The sequence below is a fragment of the Octopus bimaculoides genome, chromosome 5, assembly GCF_046866305.1.
Source record: "Octopus bimaculoides isolate indiv1 chromosome 5, ASM4686630v1, whole genome shotgun sequence".
Lineage (NCBI taxonomy): Eukaryota > Metazoa > Mollusca > Cephalopoda > Octopoda > Octopodidae > Octopus > Octopus bimaculoides.
In genome coordinates this window covers 42,091,985-42,111,984 of record NC_142932.1, presented here as the reverse complement: position 1 = coordinate 42,111,984, position 20,000 = coordinate 42,091,985, and the positions used below count along the sequence as shown (strand labels likewise).

Sequence of the window (20,000 nt, the reverse complement as noted above, 5' to 3'; positions counted from 1 at the left end):
TGCAATTTTTGCTGTCAACTTCATGGAAACAAAGTCACAACAGTAACGAATTGGACATTTTCTAATCTAATTATATATTCTTTTAAATCTATTAATTCTTCTTGAAAGGTGGGAGAGAATTCTGCAATGTATGGAATGGAAACATTATTTGTTGAAATTATTGTTCTGGGGAATATTAGGAGAGTTTATCACAACTTTTCATAATTACATTGGCAGCTTTGGATACCAGCAATGATGACTCCCAGCACACACACACACACACACACACACACACACACACACACACACACACACACACACACACACACAGCTGGTTCCACAAGAAAATCATCAAGAGTACAATATATAAAGTAATTAGGAATAGGAAGGGTATCCAGCCTCAGAAACTCACCTGAATGCCACATGAGAGCTTCTGTCTGTGAGGGGAGCTGTGGCTCTTAAAATGAACAGATTTGGATTGTAGAGACATGTCCAATCCAGCTTGGAAAACAGTAGTTATTAAATGAAAGTAAGTGAGTCTCTCTCTCTCTCTCTCACACACACACACACATTCATATTTGCTGATATCAAAACAGGAGATTCGAAAATTCTTCATTTGATTCTCCGTCTCTAGAATTTCTAATAAGAGATATCGTACATGTTTTCTACAACATGTGCAATTTTGTAACACCTGTTAGCAAATGAAACACATGTAATGGTACAATGATACCAAAAAATTTCCCAATCTCCTGTTTTGATATTATTACTCTGCACAAAATATTTTCCAGTATTTTCAACTCTTATGAAAACAAATATAACATCTTTATAAGGATTTGGAATACTGAAACAAGCAGACGTGCTTCAAGATGACACAGTTCAGATTTTAACCCTGGCTACATAATATATGTTCATATATACATATATATCAATAGACATAAATAAATATATCTACACTCACATATATATATATATCCTTTTTCTCTTTTTAATTATTCTTTTATTCTTTTATTTGTTTTAGTCATTTGACTGTGACCATGCTGGAGCACTGCCTTTAGTAGAACAAATTGACCCCAGGACTTATTCTGTGTAAAAGCCTAGTACTTATTCTATCAGTCTCTTTTGCTGAACTGCTAAGTTATGGGGATATAAACACACCGACATCGGTTGTCAAGCGATGGTGGGGGGGAAATACAGACACACAAGTACACACACACATATATACAATGAGCATCTTTCAGTTTCCATCTACTAAGGATTTGGTCAGGCCGAGGCTAAAGTAGAAGACACTTGTGCAAGGTGCCACACAGCAAGACTGAACCTAGAACCATGTGGTTGGTAAGCAAGCTTTTTACCACATAACCACGCCTGCTAAGTCGCTGAAGACCAAACTAAATGGTAGATGCAAAATCCTATGTATTAGAAGCAAACTTTTATATATTTCTATGGCTTTCATCCCTTCCCATAAGAAGTTATGAACTTATTGCTATAAACAACAAATATGATTAGTGTCCACAGCTAAAGCCATTCTTCCACCATGTATAAAAGCATGGTTAAAACAACAGAATGGAGTCAACAACAGCTGAAAGAAAATCACGGCATCCATAGATTAGGTATGGACCTCTTGATCTGTGGTAACAGCCAGGTGGGCCTATATCCCCATGACAACATCGTTTATAATTCATTTTAAACTTACAGGTAGACCATGATTTATCTAAAGTACCTTTAGCACAATAAACACTAAAACCATCCTAAAAATTCAAAGACATGCTGATTTCACATCCAGTAACATAAATTCTTGCCCCAAAATGAAGATTGAAAAATCAGAACAAACTCAGCACTGCACAATCTCTAGACTAGTAGACTAGCAGACAGCCAATATCCTGTCTGTTAGATAATTAAAGCAATAAAAAATATAACCTTACTGACCCAAGAGTAATAAAATTTATTAAGCAGGACAAGCAACATTCCGAAAGCATTTTATCACTGAGAGACACTACAGGAAGAAATGAAATCAATGATATATTATTAATGCACATAGGGAATATCTAAAGGTAGTTCACTTGTCATTGATTGCAGTCAGTTATTTTATGTATCCAGAGCTGGTTCCAACTTTCCAAAAATAGCAGGAGAGAATATAAATCATAAGATACTATTTATTAAGTCATTTTAAAATATATGAATGAGAGAGAAATGTTTACTGAAACCAAAAGAAGAAGAAGAAGAAAAAAAAATCTCGTCTTTTTCTTTTGCTTGGCACACACACACACACACACACACACATGCACGCACACACACACACACATCTTTATATATTAATGTGTGTGTGCTTGTGTGTGAGCATGTATACATGTACACGTTTGTATATACAAACGTATACATAAATATATACCCATATGTGTGTGCGTTATTTACACTTTATTTTACATCTGAAATACAGCATCAAATTGAATTGAGTATAAGTACATATATACCCGTTTATATTTGCACACATATCTAAACACTCACACACACACACATAAACACATAACTATATATATATACACTCAAGCTCACACATGCACGTGCACACACACACACACACACACACACACACACACACACATACATTTTGTTGTTGTTCAATTAGGAGTTTCTGCTAACTGACAAAACATAAATGTCGTGTACTACTTATAGATCAAGGGCTTAGTATTCAGCCTTAGACCCCAGATTTTCAAGCTTAGAGAGATGAACAGCTCCCTATATACATACACATACAAGACTAAAGTGTCTTATAGTTGCTATCGTTGCTTAGCCCCTGGTTAAACCTGGTTAAGCAAACCTTTGATCCAGGAGTAAGAATCTTGTGTTGCTTTCAGATATGGTCATATTTTGTTTTATCCATCATAGCAAAAACCTTGTGTGTGTGTGTGTGTAAGTACACATATATATGAATGTGTGTATACACACACACACACACACACACACACACACACATATATATATATATATACATATATATATATATATATACACACATGCATATACACACATATATATGCATATAAATATACACATACATAAATATATACATACATATATATATATATACATAGCATTTATATATATATTCATATATATACATATATATACACACATACATATATATATAAATATAATTATGCATGCATATACACCTATATATATATATATATATACGACGATATACATATAAATATACACATACATATATATGTGTGTGTGTGTATGTGTGTATATATATGTATATATATATATATATATATATACACATATTTTTCTGGAATATAAAAGTATTACAAAAGAGACTCTTCTTGACAATGAACTGATCTTCCCCCTACCACCACCGCCATCACCACCACTGCTGATAACAAAGTTTCTCAAGATATGTGTTTGGTTTAAGTGTCTTTGAAAAAAGCCAACAGGATGTGCTAAACTTTGGTAATATTTGGAATAGTAAACATTGTTCTGTTTACATCATAAATTTTCTATGAAGTTGTCTTTAGATTTAGTTATTGCACCACACCTGTAGAAAGCAAAGCAGAGAGAATGAGAGAGAGAGGAGAAGAGAGAGAAAGAAAGAGAGAAGGATGGTTGAGTAGAGGAAAAGAGAACGTGTGTGTCTATATAAATATATATATATTTATTTATTTATTTATTTATTTATGGGTTTCAGCCAAGTGGCTGTGGTCATGCTGGAGCACCACCGTGATTTTCTGTCTTTATGCTTTGTTCTCTTCACGTTCCTTGCATGGCTCTTCTCCTGCACCTGATAGAGTCCAATCAAGAGTTTTGATGGCACATCTGGTGTATAAGAGAATTTGACATTGCTGCCCTAAACTGTGTCTCATTTCGAGCCATTGGTTCGTCTGGTATCGTAGAGAGGAAAGCGTCGAGTTTTGTCTTGAAGACCTCCACATTTGTGTCTTGCAGGTCTCTCAAATGTTTTGTCAGGGCATTGAAGAGCTGAGGTCCTCTGAAACCGAGGCTGCTGCAGTATCTTGTTCTTATGTGAGATGCAGTGGACGGCACCTTTGGCACCATGCAGTGGCGACCCATGTGGGCATTCCTGTAGTACTTGATGCCAAAGTTTGGCACCAGTCCTTCCAGTATTTTCCATATGTAAATTATTACATATCTCTTCCGCCTGCATTCCAGGGAGTAGAGACCTAGTGCCTGCAGTCGCTCCCTGTAGTTTATCTGCTGGACTGTGGCGATCTTTTTTGTATAGTGCCTCTGAATTGCCTCGAGTTCTGCTGTCTGTTTGACACTGTGTGTCAATATATATATACATATACTAACATGCACACACACACACACACATGGAAAATGAGAATGAGAGAGAAAGAGTAAGAAATGGAAAAGTAAGAGAAAGACAGAAACAAAAAGACAAGTGAAAGAAAATCTTCATCCTCCTCCTCCCCCTCATCTTCATCATCATCATCATTTAAAGTTCATATTCTGTGCAGCCAATGGATGATGAGCCAGGATCTGATGGGACCAATTTCTGCATCAGACTCCCGTACTCCCCTTTGCCTGGCTGGATGCCTTTCCTAATGCTAACCCCTTTACAGACTCCACTGGGAGCTGTTATTATGACATTAGCTCATGTGAGATAGCCACTGACCCTGTAAGACTAAGATATCCTTTCAGGGAGTTGGGAAGGAAATGGCTTTATGCAAAAGGATGAAGGATTTTAAGTATGAGAGAAGAGACCTGCACAGAATGGGTTTCTCACAGTTCGGAAGCTTAATGGTCGCTCATATTATAGAAGAAAGGGTGGGAGTGTCCAGGGTGGAGCTGAAAAAAAAAAGACAAAAACCATGGTGATGAGGTGTCTGGGTGGACATTCAAGGTACAGGATGAGTGGAAGAGAGTGGAGAGAGGAGAATTGAGAGTGTAAGTGGGTGGAGGGTACAAGGATAAGGAAGAGTAAAAGGTGGGAAATGGATGAGGGGGAATATAAAGAAGAACAAATGTTGAAAGATAAGTGTGGATGGTAGGGAAGAGTAGGTGACAACTGTAGAAACTAACTGAAGATGAAGGGTGAATATAGTGAATGGTAGATCAGGTGGTGGCCCCAATGATATGGATGAATTGGGGGTGGATAGACAGCAGAGAGTAGATGTTGACAGATAGTGCAGCAAAAGGGTGTGGGTGAAAGGCAAAAGAACTCTAGTAGACAAGGGAAAGAATGCATATATTTACATACAGGGTACAGTGAATAAACTGTTGTCTAAATTACGCAAAAATGAAAATAACACTGACATCTCATTTTAACGGATATATTTACCAAAATTACATTAAAATATCTTGAAATACTAAGCAGTACATTTATTCAATAAAATTGCCATAGGCTTCAACCATGGCCTCCAGACAACTTTGGAATCTCCTCAACTCTTTTGGATGGTCTCCTTGTTTCAGTTGGTGAATGCTGCCATAATCCTTGCCTTCAGTTCATCTTTCGTGTTACAACTGTACCACACGCATACTAATCAAGGGGGTTGCAGTCTGGGGAGTTAGGTGGCCAGATATTAGGGGTGATGTGGTTGCAGAAATTATCTGACAGCCACGACTGGGTTCTCCTGCTTGTGTAGCATGGTGCAGAGTCCTGTTACCAGACATAAGGTCTTCCAGAAGCTACCCTCTTGACCCAGGGCAGCACTACCTTCTCTGAGCACTTGATGTAGTCTTCTGTGTTCAGTCTGATGCTGTGTAGGAAGATGAATGGAGGCATAACATCACCATTACTAGGGATCACTCCAAATACTGGATGTTTCATTTTTATCTCTCTCAGTACTTGTCCTCAAATTGACAGCCAAACACTTTGAAATGTTCGTAATGGAGCTTCTGGTGTAAATGCCAAGCAGTAAAGCATGTCGTTTCCAAATCAAATTTCTGGCAGAGTGAATTGTGTCATGGTGCAGTTTTTCTCACAGATACTGCCCAACTGGCCCTTCTATACTGTGCAGCCAACAAAATCAAAAACAATATATATATACAGATTGATAATTAATAATATCAAGGGTAATAAGAAATATTAGAAATTTCTACTATCAGTGGCTTAGCATGTAAAAATGTATAAGCATGGGGCATATACTGGATTGCCTTGTGTATATATGTTTAATCTGGGTGTATCTGCTGAAGAAGACTTCGCCTGGCAAATTATTTTATTTGCTAAAATAAGTCAGAAACCATAGTCTAGGAGCTAGATGGTAAATGTTTTATTTTTCATTCCCTTTGAAGTTTTATCCCTAATAGTGGTTTGGAACTTAGCTGTTCTTTCTAGTATGCAAGGAATCCTATGATGGATACCTCTTATGTGTTTAAAGACACACTGTATTTATACAGATTGATAGATAGATAGATAGATAGATAGATATATAGATAGATATATATATATATATAGATAGATAGATAGATAAATAGATAGATTAATAGTTAGATAGCAAAAGAAAAAGTAAGGAATAGGGAAAGATAGAGAGGAAGTGATAGAGCAAAAGAGAAGTTGGTTGTGTTTATGTATAAATAAGAGAAACACAAAAGTGCTTTGCTCTCCGACCCCCACCCTCACTCCACACTTGTCCACCTCCACCTCAGGAAAAGAATTCAGTTAGAAAAGTAAGCAGTGACTGTGTGATGGAGAGTCTAGTCTGGTTGATTTAATTTGGTCTTTTGTGGAGTAAATTATTGAAAAAATATTGATAAATATGATCAGAGCTGAAGACACGAATCGGAGAGATTTACTTTGTTGACGTTTTGTGGGTGACAAACAGCAGGAGTTTTAATATCACTTGTACACATACAGACACACACACATACAGACACACACACACATACAGACACACACATATATAACATAGATATATATATATATACACACAAAACATATCCATGCATAGATAACATTTACATACATGTGTACACACAACACATATACATACAAAATATATGCAAACATATACATGCATACAAAGTATCTACATACATATAACATATACACATGCATACATACAATACATACAAGACATATACATACAAACACACATTCATACCCACATGGCTGTGAGATAAAGAAGTTCATTTCCTAACCATGTGGTTTTGGGTTCAATCCCAATGTCTGGAGTCTTGAGCATTTTCACCATTTCTTCCCTTTCACTCTCCTCTCTCTCTCTCCACCCAAGGAAGTCCTGTCGCTCTTCTAATGTAAGACATCTATTTCTATCCCTCAAGTCAATACTCTAACTTCTCATCACCTGGCACAAAGCCAGACTCCCTCAATACTACTCTCCCCTCACGTGAGGGTTTTGTTTTGTATGTTTTTTTATGACCCAGCTGGCACTGGTGCCATGTAAGAAGCACCCATGCTGGTGCCATGTAAAAAGCACCCAGTACACTCTGTAAAATGGTTGGCATTAGAATGGGGCATCCAGTCAGAGAAACCATGCCAAAACTGTCTTTTGATTGGCTAGTTTCTGTCAACCTCTCCAACCCATGCCAGCATGGAAAATGAACGTTAAATGATGAAGATTATAATGATAATTATGATGTATATATTAATACTTATTAATGCCTTGGTGGATTTGGTAGATGGAAACTGACTGAAGCCTATTTTGAATAGATGTATACACAAACTTGTGTGTGTGAATATAACTAATTTGTGTCTCCTTATCTGGACATCTTGTGACAGCTGTAAGCGAGTGTCACTGTCATTCATTTCTCTGATATTCTTCCAAAAATATAGCTAGGCATGGATGGCATAAAAACCTTCCTTGGAAACAGATGAGGGTTGGCAACAGCAAGGACATCTGGCTCTAGAAACTCTACTTTAATATACTCTGTCTGACCAATGCAAGCATGAAAGATGGGGGACATTAAAATGTTGATGCTGATGATGATAATGTATACAAACGCAAACAAGAACATATATTCACCTGTCAACACCCCCACCCCTTGATATTATATATGAAATCTATTGGAAGGTCAATCAAATGGAAACTTGACAGTCTTATATGTCAAAAGTTTGTGCTCAAAACGAATTATGATTATTGCAAGTCCACAAAATTTAATTATAAATTTATAGATGTTATCAGTTCAGATATATTGGCTGGTTACATATTTTCCACCATACTTATCTTCAGTTTTCTACTTGCGCACACCAAATACCTCTCATTTCTTTCTAGCATAAATATATATACATCACTCCTTTATTCTAAGTGTGTGTGTGTATATGTCTATAAACATACATATGCATACATACACACATATGCACACATACGTATATATGATATATATATAAATAATATTTATATGAATTATACATACGTATAATATATATATATATATATATGCATAGTATATAAATATACATAATATCTACATATATCAGTCTACAGTGATGTGTAAACATTCATATACTTTATATCTCTTGTGACCTCCAATTTTGGAAATAATATTTTTACTTGAAAACACAAAAGAAATTTCATTTGGGTGAAATTTATCTGAGAGACAGAAATATATAAATGTGTGTGTGTGTGTGTGTGTGTGTGTGTGTGTGTGTGTGTGTGTGTGTGTGTGCGTGTGTGTGTGTGTGTGTGTGTGTGTGTGTGTGCATATAGTGTGAGAGAAATTGGGAGAGAGAGAAACGGAGGATAGAGAAGAAGAGAGAGAAATTTACTCTCGTTTATGTTTACTTGTTTTCTATAATTTTTCACTTTGTTGTGTTTATTTCCTCATATTTATTCATTTTGTGTTTCTTTGTATTATTTTTTTTTAATTTGTTAACTTGTTATTGTTACCTTGGCATTTGTTGTTGTTATTGTTAGTTCATATCACAGACAAACAAATAAAAACAGAAAAAATGTTAAATGTTTTCTTCAATAAACACGAATGATCTCTTGTTTATTATACCCCTAGAATCATTTTGTTTAATAAATCAAATACTAATTGAGTGTTCATTCATTGTGTTTGGGTTTTTTTTGCAGAAATGATATTTATAGCCTTCCATTCACCTTGACTATAAATAATATTTATTAGAGAAATAAAGAGAAGTGAATTTCAGGGCAAAGCATTAAAGTGCTTTTTCAGTATTTAGTTTCATCTTTCTGAATTCCAAGTTCAAAATGAACTAAGTATAGCTTACACCTGAGTTATATGATCAACACACAGGTATGGTATGGCCATGGATTTTAAAGAAATCTGTTTCTCATGCATGTGATTTTTGATTCAGTCTCACAGCACTTCAGGTACAACTGTCTCATACTGTAGATCCAAGCAAATCAATGCATTACGATTGAATTCAGGAAATGAAATTACACAAAGTCAGTCACATACATTTGAATGTACACACACACGTGTATATATATATATATATATATATATATATATTAGGTTGGCAACTAAGTTCCCACCGTCTTTTTGAATTTTGGAATCTATTTTTTTCAAGAATTCTATTTTTGAATCATTTTGGAATCTATTTTGATTTTTTTCTAGTTAATTTTAGTTAATTTTTGTTTATTTTCAGATCATTAAAATGGAATGTCAAGTTAAGAAAAACGAGCATTTTCGACACCTCCTTCTTTTTGCTTTTAATCAAAGTTCTAAGGCCACAAAAGCTGCTCGCGACAGTTGTGCTGTGTATGGAGAGGGTGCCATAGCTGAAAGAAACACTCGTGATTGGTATGCCAAGTTCAAAAATGGAAATTTTGACCTCAAAGATGCACCTCGTTCTGGCCATCCAGTTGAGTTCGATGAAGAGCGATTAAACCAACTTTTGCATGAAAATTCTCGTCAAACAACAAGGGAATTGGCAGAGAAAATGGAATGCTCCCACAATGCTATAGAGAAGCATCTTCACTTGATGGGAAAGGTTCAGAAGTATGGAGCTGGGGTTCTGCATGCTTTAAGTGAAAACAACAAAAACCAACGAGCCATAATCTCTGCTGGTTTGCTTGCTTGTCACCGCTCAACTCAGGGACACAAGCAATGATTTCTTTACCGAATCCTTACTGGCGACGTAAAATGGTGCCTGTACATCAATATGAAGCAGCATAAGGAATGGCTTAGCCCCAGTAAACAGGCGACACCACGCATGAAACGAAATCTTTATCTGCGTAAAATGATGTGCATATGGTGGGACTAGGAAGGGATTATCTATTATGAATTGCTTAAACGGAGCCAAACAGACAACACAGAACTCTATGTTCAACAGATGGAACAATCTCTTGAAAGATTACTTGGACATTAAGTGATGATGACGACGATGATGATGATATATGAGGGGGTACCCAAAAGTAACTGTTACATGGAAGACTTAATTCTTTGGTTTAGCAGCATTTCTGATTTTTTGGGTACCTTCAATGAAGGAACATGGTACTGGTCTATGGCATGAAGCTAGCTTCAAACCACACCCACATTAAGATTCAGGGTCCTGAAGAGTGCCATAAGTAGAGCTCTTCCACCTGAGTGAATGATTAATTAGAAAAGGTAAGGTAAGAATGAGGGTGATCATCATTGTCATCATCATGGCAATGATGATGATGATGATGACAGTGATGATGACGGTGATTATGAAAGAGATGATGATGATGATGATGATGATGCTTTCATAACCCGCAGCCATAAAACATTCACCAATCACCAAAAATTCTATCTGCAGCAAAGAAACTACAAAACCTGTTATGAAGTGGAAGCCATTTACCATTATTTGTCATCTCCTCTGAAGAATATCAGTGATAGATGCATGGAAATTGAAAGAATGGTGGGGGTGGGGAAGGGAGGGGGAGAATGGGGGGTGGGTGGGTAGGGGGATGAATGTGATAATGGATATCTACAGTCATCGCCTTATAAATTATTTGACTGGCACAAGTTTACTGATTGGTGCACAAGGACCAATTAAGAACCAATGAATGTTTCTTGTGTCCCTTTTTTTTGTTTTGTTATTCATTTTTATTATCCTTTCTTTTGAAAAGAACATTTCCATCCCTTATGTCTTCATCAGCTCAACTATGTAATTACTTTAATTAGTTAGCATGTGCAGCGCAAGAATGTATCACTAACTGCTACCATTACGACTACCACCAAAGCAAGGCAGCAACAGCAATTGTAGCAGTTGTTGATGATGATGATGATGTTAGATGCTTGTGGAGTGCATGTTGGGGGTTGGTGAGGTTGTTGTTAGCAGTAAGAGGTCAGAGGTCAGAGAGAAAGTTATTTGAGACGAAGGATGCATAAAGGCAGCAGAAAACGAATCCTTGTTTTATCATAACATTGACGACTGGGGTAATCAGCTCTACAGCTGCACACACACACACACACACATGCACACATGCGCGTGCGTGCACACACACACACACACACACACATTGTTTAAAATTATATAAAAGACAAAAAAAAAAATAGAGACAGGTTAGGGAACAACAAATAGGGTTGTATTACCTTGACACTTGGGGAAAAATGGAAGAAGTCTTTGATGTTTCAAACCTATGTTCTTCAACAGAAAGAAATGAGTAGAGAAAACAGATGGAGAGAAGGCAAAAAAAAAAAAAATGGAGAGGTGGGGAAAACAAAAACAGGTCTGGGCTAACAGCTGTACATGTTGAATTATATATGTGTGTGTGTGTGTGTGTACATACAGATAGAAAGAGGGAGAAAGAGAAAGAAATTAAGCAGTCATCAAAAGGATCTGACTACAGGTAAGGGTAAACATGTTATAATATGCATGTTGGTGGTGGTGGTGGTGTTGGTGGTGGTGGTGGTGGTGGAGGTAGTGGAAGCTGTCTTCTCATTTTCTTGAGTTGGTGTCAAGTATCTAATTAAGCCTTTAATTTCTTTTAATTTCTATCTATCGACTCGTTTGCATGCAAGTGTGTGAGTGCATGTGTTTGTGTGAGTGTGTGTGTATGAGTATGTGCATGCGTGTAAGGGTTTTCTTGTCTTGCCACTACTTGAGAGGTGTAAATCAGTCATTCACTTCCAGAATTCTGTGAGAACATGTTTGGCCATGAAGGAAATTGCCTTATTTGGGAACAAGTGAGTGTTGGTGAAAGAAAGGCTCTCTGACCATAGAAAACTGACCTCAAACAGGCTGTGTCTAACCTCTGCAAGCATAGAAGAATGGATGTTAAATAATAATGATGAGGATGGACCAGACACACACTGAATTTGCCACCAAATATCAAACCTCAGTCTCCTTGCTTCTTCCCATTGTTATTGGAGTCTGCACTCAGAATTTATAAGTGGCATTTCTCAAGTTTGTCTTAGGTGAGATGGAATTCACTTTAGACAAGCTCATCCACTTCCATTGTTATTAACCTGGCTTAACTTTAAGACAGCCCTAAAAAAAATCCATTTTTTTTTCAGTAACTTTTAAAGAGTTAACTATTTTTCACCCTGCCACTTGCAGACAGTGAAGTTGTCTACAACTTAGTAGCAGACCTCCACAACTACCTCAAAAAATTTTATATCAAAACTTATATTTATTTCCAACTTTTAGTTGTGGAAAATTTTGTAACTGTTTAATAAATTCTGAGATAAGTATAAATTTCCTGCCTCAGTTTCTTTCAATGAATCTGGAAATGATTGACTATGCTGCATGCAACCTTATGCAACCTTCTTCAAAGCCTTTTCTCAATCAGCTTACTCAAGTTGCCAAATGGAACCTTACTCAAAATTCTAATCAATTGTAAATACATTGTTACATTCAGTGATCTCTACAGATTACATCTTAATCTAAAAAGAATTATTTCACATTCTTGAAGATTCTAAATTCTTATGATGGCAACAACATAGAATTTTCGTTGGTAAGAATGAAGTTTCTCAAATGGCTTGAGAAGTTCAAAAGATTGCTTTGATCCAATGGCAGAATGTCTGTCATGGTTACAAAAGGTGTGGGTTTCATCTCACAGTGAGCCTTTGACATATTTTATTCAAACAGTAAGAAACCAATATTTACATGGTATTATTTGTTTTCTTTGCTTTGAGATATACCATTCCTCAAACAGAAATATACATGTGTGTGTGCGTGTATCTATATATACATACACAAATATACACACAAATCCATACACACTCACTCACTTATGCGCACTCACTCTGTCTCTGCTTGTCTCTCTCTCTCTCTCTCTCTCTCTAACACACACACACACACACACACACACACACACACACACACACACACACACACACACACACACACACTTATATTTCATAATAAATTTGACTCTCAGTATTGTGCTTCTCCATCAGCAAAAGTTCTGTTATCAAATTTGATTTCAAACAACCTTAATTCAATATTTATATTGAGGTGTGTTTCTCTGTATACACATATAATATATAATATTATGGCTGTGTATGGATATATGTGTGTGTGTAGGTGCACACACACACACACACACAGTAATATCTAATACCATAAAGAGAAAATTCTAAACAACCGCTGTCACACAGACACAGACAGACAGAAAGATAGAAAGGCAGATTAATGGAGAGATGTACACACACACACACACACACACACACACACACACACACACACATGCTAACACACGTACACAAATGCAATGAAGGCATTGACAGCACCTTTTCCAGATCCAATGTGATATGAAGTCTATTGGAAACATGTAATCAAGTCAGCTAATTATCACAGCTTTCCTCATTTCTACTTTGAAGAGAACATGTCAAACCGATATTAAACATTTTCTTACACCTAAGCACACTTTGTAATGAAATTAATAACCAGATTACGATTCGTAGGCACACACACACACACACACACACACACACACACACACACACACACACACACACACACACACACACACACACACACACTCAAACAGTGGATCTCCATCAGTTTCTATGAGGAGCATCCAGTTGTTCGATCAACTTGGTTACCTTCTCAATGAAGCAAACTGTAAGAGGTTGAGTGTACCACAGTCATATGTATCCTTAAAGCAATTCAAAGTCAGATTCAAGATTACACTCTGAGACAAAGCTGTACATTTAAATAAACATATGCAATCACAATGATGATGATGATGAATCCCTCTAACTGCTTTATACAGTTTGTTTTAATGTAGTTTTACTGAGCTGATAGTATAGGACACTTGTTTGAGTTGCCATGCAGTGTGGTTGGACCTCGGACCTTGTAATTGTGAAGTGAATGTCTCAACCATTAAGCTATATGTGCAAACCTACATAAAGCATAAAGCACACACACAAACATTAGATGTATATATGTATGTATGTATATATGATGATAATGATGACAATCACGATGGCTGTCCACTTATGACCTAGGAAGACTGTCACTGATCATTGCTTATGCCAAAGTTCAGCAATGCCTGTACATAAGGTTATTGTACCTGTAGCTGACTTCACCTAGATTCATGCCCGTGACTTCCATATTCACTGCGGTACCCACCTACATCATCAGACAATCACCTCTTGGCCGATTGCATAAACTGAAATCTTAGGCCAATAAGGCTTGCCCAGTATCTCACAAATCCCTCTCCATCCTACAGACATGATTCGGGGGTAAACCAGGGCAAGATATCCAGTGTCAATAGTATCATCAGGTTGATAACTGTAGAAACAAATAAAACATCAAGCACTTTTATACTCCAACTTTATTGGTTTTAAAGCTGCTCTTTGCAGGGTCAGGAGAAAATTATGACAGTGATAGGGGTAGACTAAAAGATAATGAGAATTATAGAGGTTTTATACAATAACAGTGACTGGGTGCATGTTGCAAGAGGTGAATAAAATGGTTAGCCACAACAATGGCATCCAATCTTATGACAGTTCTTTAAACAATAATTAATAAATAGAACATCTGACCCATACTGGCATGGAAAGGTAGATGTAAATTGCTGTTGCAGCTGAAATATTGAGTGTACTATGTTATGATGGTGAGATCATTGGTTCCTTTGCATTGAAGTATGTTTGGGACAAAAACAAGGTTGTCTGCTAAAACCTTACTCTTCTAACATTTTCTTAGAATTTGCCATGAAAATGTTCAAAAGACTTGAATAAATGTCTGGCACTCACTGGCACTCTTGCCATAAATATTAGACACAGTGATGAAACAATCCAAATATAGATCGATAGATTTCTATTAGGTGATCATTGTAATACACACACACACACACACACACACATGCACATGCACGAGTACACACACACACACATGTGTGTGTGTGTGTGTGTGTGTGTGTGTGTGTGTTACGTTGTCTGATTATATTTTTGCTGCCTGTTTTGGTGGTGACTTTGTTTTGTGGAAATGAGAGGTGATTACATTTTTGCAATCATTTGGCACACAATGTTAACATGAAACTTTATGTCTATCTTGAGGCATCAAGATCTTTTAGTTGTAGTGTTTCCTTTCTTTCTTTCGTCATCTTTTCTCCATTGTCAAAATCTTGTCTGTTTAGCTGCTGCTGCTGCTTCTCTACAAAATAGTCTTTAACCTGGCTTCACTCCTTACTTGCTGACAACAACAACAACAACAACAGATTCTCTCTCTCTCTCTCTCTCTCACCACATTTTATATCAACCATAATGTGAAAAAGACAGAAAGCAATAAAAGAAAAATACAAAAACAAAAGCTGCCAGCAGTAACTACTAATTTTGTGTACAATCTTGTCTGTTATCATCATCGTTATTATTATTATTATTATTATTATTATTATTATTATTATTATTATTATTATTTACATGTTCTTGGAGCTGTTCTTTGACAAAGATGCAAAGAAGATTTAAGGAGAGTTTTGTCGTTGAATGTAGAAATCCCATCTGAGAGAAAGAAGAATCTTTCATATAAAATTTATGAAATATCTTCAGGGCTGGTGAAATATCTCTGTAGTAAATCCAGGCAGAATATTTCATGAATACCATGTCCAAGCATGTACAGAAAAGATAAATAACTTGCTTTCAGAGTAAAATGACATGTAGCAATGGCAGATGGGAGAGTATTTTAAAGAATGGTCTTTCAAGGTGTTATGACTGGAAGAAATACATAAAACGGTTTGAAATATGCTGTAATGTCATGGGGAAGTAGTCTTCTGTCTATACATCTTTGGTACAAACAATACACAATATCATGTGTAGATATATTTATATATATACACACACATGTCTGTATTCCATATAATGATATAAAGCGTATATAGAGAAATATATTCTCTAAATATTCATATGACAACTATGCCGGCCTGTATAATATACGTAATTCTAGAGTTTATAAAATATATTCAAAACAGACCATCAACATAAATGGAATCATGAGAAAATAAATGTGGAAACTCACCCCTTCTCACGTGTCCAAATGTACATACACACATTAGGGAGTTCTATATATATTGTCACATTCCATTCTGTCTCTTTCACTCAATTTGTGTGTATATATATATGTATATATATGACCAATCATAAGGTAAATCTCAAGCTGCAAATCAAAATAGTCCATTGTAATTATCGAATATATGCAAATGGATTACAAAGTGCACAGAATTTTGAAATGATGTACACACAATATGCTTAACAACGAGAGACATGCAAAGGAGATATAAATAGAGAACAATCGAGAGAAGCAAAACAAGTTCTGTCTGAAAGTATTAAGAGTCTCTACATATAAAATCCTCATAAAAACATTGCTGTGTGGTTTTGGTACTTGTTTCCCAGCCACAAGGTTTTGGTTTCAGTCTCAAGTGTTGAAACTTAAGTAAAGGTCTTGTATTATAGCATCAGATCAAAGAAAGCTTTGTGAGTCCCCTTGGTAGACAGAAAATGAAAGAAGTGCATCATATACATACAGGCATACATCCCAATGGCCCAGTGGTTAAGGCAGTAGACTCACAGTTGTAGAATTGTGGTTTCGATTCCCAGACTGGGTGTTGTGTTTATTGCGCGAAAACACCTAAAAGCCCCACGAGGCTCCGACAGGGAGGTGGGGGTGGGGTGGCGAACCCTGTTGTACTCTTTCACCACTGCTTTCTCCCACTCTTTCTTCCTGCTTCTGTTGTACCTATATTTCAAAGGGGCCAGCCTTGTCACAGGCTGTGTCATACTGAATCTCCCTGAGAACTATGTTAAGGGTACACGTGTCTGTGGAGTGCTCAGCCACTTGCACATTAATTTCATGAGCAGGCTGTTCCGTTGATCAGATCAACTGGAACCCTCGTTGTCATAAATGACAGAGTGCCACGATATATATATATATATATATATATATATATATATATATATATATATATAAGCGTAAATATAAGGGACAGCTATATATCTCACCTGTTTTTGTTCCTTTCTCATACTTTCACCTCTCATCAAATGGTATAAAGCTACTTCCCTTGAGGCTGTTCCATGCTCAGTTGAGCGATCTTTGCTTTACAAATCACTTAATTATCTCACTAGTGCTGGTATCATGTAAAAAGCACCGAGTACAATCTGTCAAGTGGTAGGCATATTAGGAAGGGCATCCAGCTGTAGAAACCACACCAAAGTAAACAGTGGAGCTTGGTGCAGTCCTCTGGCTTTTGTTAGCTTTGGTCACATCGTCCAACCCAAGCCAGAATGGAAGATGGACATTCAATGGTGATGATGATGATGATAAATATTAGTTATTAAAGTGGTTACTAACATACTTAATGAAATGAACTAAAAAATATTTATTAATTAAAATTAACCCCATAGTGATATGAACATAATGTCTTTCTACCCTCTCTCCCTCTCTTCCTCTCTCTCTCAATATATATATACAGAGAGAGTGCGTGAGACAGACACAGAAATAAAGAGTATGTATATATAAATATATATATATATATATCATAATCATCATTTAACATCCGCTTTTCATACTGGCATAGGTTGGATGGTTTGACTGGGGCTGGCAAGCTGGAAGGCTGCACCAGACTCCAGTCTGATTTAGCATGGTTTTCTATGGCTGGATGCCCTTCCTAATGTCAACCACTCTGAAAGTGTAATGGGTGCTTTTATGTGCCACCAGCATGGGTGCCAATTGTGTGACACCGGTATCTGCCATGACTGCAATTTTGCTCAGCTTGATGGGTTTTCTTCTCAAACTTGACATAATACCAAACGTCTTAATCATTGCCTCCGTGAGGCCCAACGCTTGAAAGAAACTCAGCCCCCCCCCCAACACACACAGATAGATAGATAGATAGTTAGGTAGGTAGATAGATGGATAGAATAGATGGATAGATCTACATTGACCTTTTTTCTGTCTCACTCTCCTGTGTCAGTTTCCCATGAATACCGTTTAGTTGACTTTGTTGTCAGAATTGAAAAGATATTCTGTTCTGTGGGATTCTCTACAAGAATTATTTAACCAATTTGGTCTTTTACATTCGCAATGAAATATGACAAAATCAAACTACGTTGACTGCAATGTGTGTGTGTGTGTGTGTGTGTGTTTGTGTGTGTGTGTGTTGCCTGAAGAAAAGAAGGTGTAATTTACAAGGATAATAGTCTTTCATGCTATAGGCACAAGGCTCAAAATTTGGGGAATGGGGTCTAGTCAATCATATTGATCCTAGTGCTTATTTTATTGACCCCAAGAAGACGGAGAGCAAAAGCAACCTCAGGGGAATTTGAACTGAGAATGTAAAAAGCTGGAGGAAATGTTGCTAAGGATTTTGACCATCCTGTTAACAATTCTGGCCCTTGACCACCTTAATCTAAAATATTTAAAAAGCAATAAACTGGAAAAATCTATTTCTTTTCTTTTTTTTTTCATTATTCTTTCCATGTTACAAATTCCAGAGCTTCTCCCCATATTTTCGAATGAATTTTAGTTATTTTTGTTATTTTTAATTAGCCAACTCTTAATAAGCTCTTACTAAAATTTCTCTTTACATATAGTTGTTGTTGTTGCTCTTGTTGTTGGTAGTGGTGATCAGCAGTTATCTAATGAGCCCGTGATTAAAGGCATATTGGTTATGGCATCCCTTGGGAATTGTATATTTAGGCCCACCTATCCAAAATGTGTCACCCTTGTTTTCAGATGGTAGGGTAGGATTTGAGGATAATTTTGTCAGGCTGCTGTTTCCAGCAGATGAATGGATCATAGAGAGGCTTCTATGATTGACTTGTCTTTATATTGTTCTGAATAGTCATAGAACTACTTCTAGGAATTCTTGAGATCAGATCTGAAATCTGAAATTAAATTTGCAGATGAAATTGCTGATGTAATTAAATGATTTTCCTAAAAATCAATAATTGAAATTTATAACACTTCTTATATCTAATTTCCTCTTTATTAATATATAACCAAAGACTACTGCTATGTCAACAGAAACTTGCACTGCTACTACTACTACTACTACTACTACTACTACTACTACTACTACTACTACTACTACTACTACTACTGCTGCTGCTGCTGCTGCTGTTACTTAAATAAAAAACACTTCAATGTCAACAACCATCATTATCTATGATATATATTTCTTACATTGGAACATGGCTCTAAATTACATTGACCCCAGTATATGACTGATGCTTAATCTTATTGACCCCCTCATTAGAAATGTCAGCTTTGGTGTGGATCTATATCAGAACAGGAAATGACACAACTAAATGCTGCAAAGATTTTTGTTGTCATTCTCACTGTTTGGTCTCGATTGCCAATAATCTCAACAGCAACTGTCTCTGCTATAAGTAAAACACCTTAACTTATCCCCCCCCCCCTTCACACATTAGCCTCTCAATACCTGGCATATACAGTCCCCCCTCTGTCTGCAACAACAGCTTCACTCAGTTGAGGGCTCTTCTTTGTCATGTGGGTTGTTTGGTAACCTCACTAGTGCTGGTGCTATGTAAAAAGTATTCAGTATGCTCTGTAAAGTGGTTGGCATTAAGAAGGGCATCCAGCCGTAGGAACCATGCCAAAGGCGACGCAGGAGCACAAGGCAGTCCTCCACATCATTAGAATCTATCCAACACATGCTTGCATGGAAGATGGATGTTAAATGATGATGATGATGACAACA

The 20,000-nt window shown here is 36.6% G+C and overlaps 1 protein-coding gene across 7 annotated transcripts in view; it reads right to left on the bottom strand.

The window, feature by feature from the left end:
* The window catches only part of LOC106878768 (irregular chiasm C-roughest protein), an 898,223-nt gene that overhangs the window by 716,590 nt on the left and 161,633 nt on the right, over positions 1 to 20,000 (bottom strand). Inside the window, exon 1 of one of the 7 annotated variants that reach the window (XM_089352176.1) lies at positions 16,301 to 16,320. The exons of the other annotated variants lie outside the window; for them this stretch is intronic. The gene's annotated coding sequence lies outside the window, so the exon portion shown is untranslated. Of the gene's footprint in view, positions 1 to 16,300; positions 16,321 to 20,000 lie in introns of those variants that run through there. 7 annotated transcript variants of the gene reach the window in all.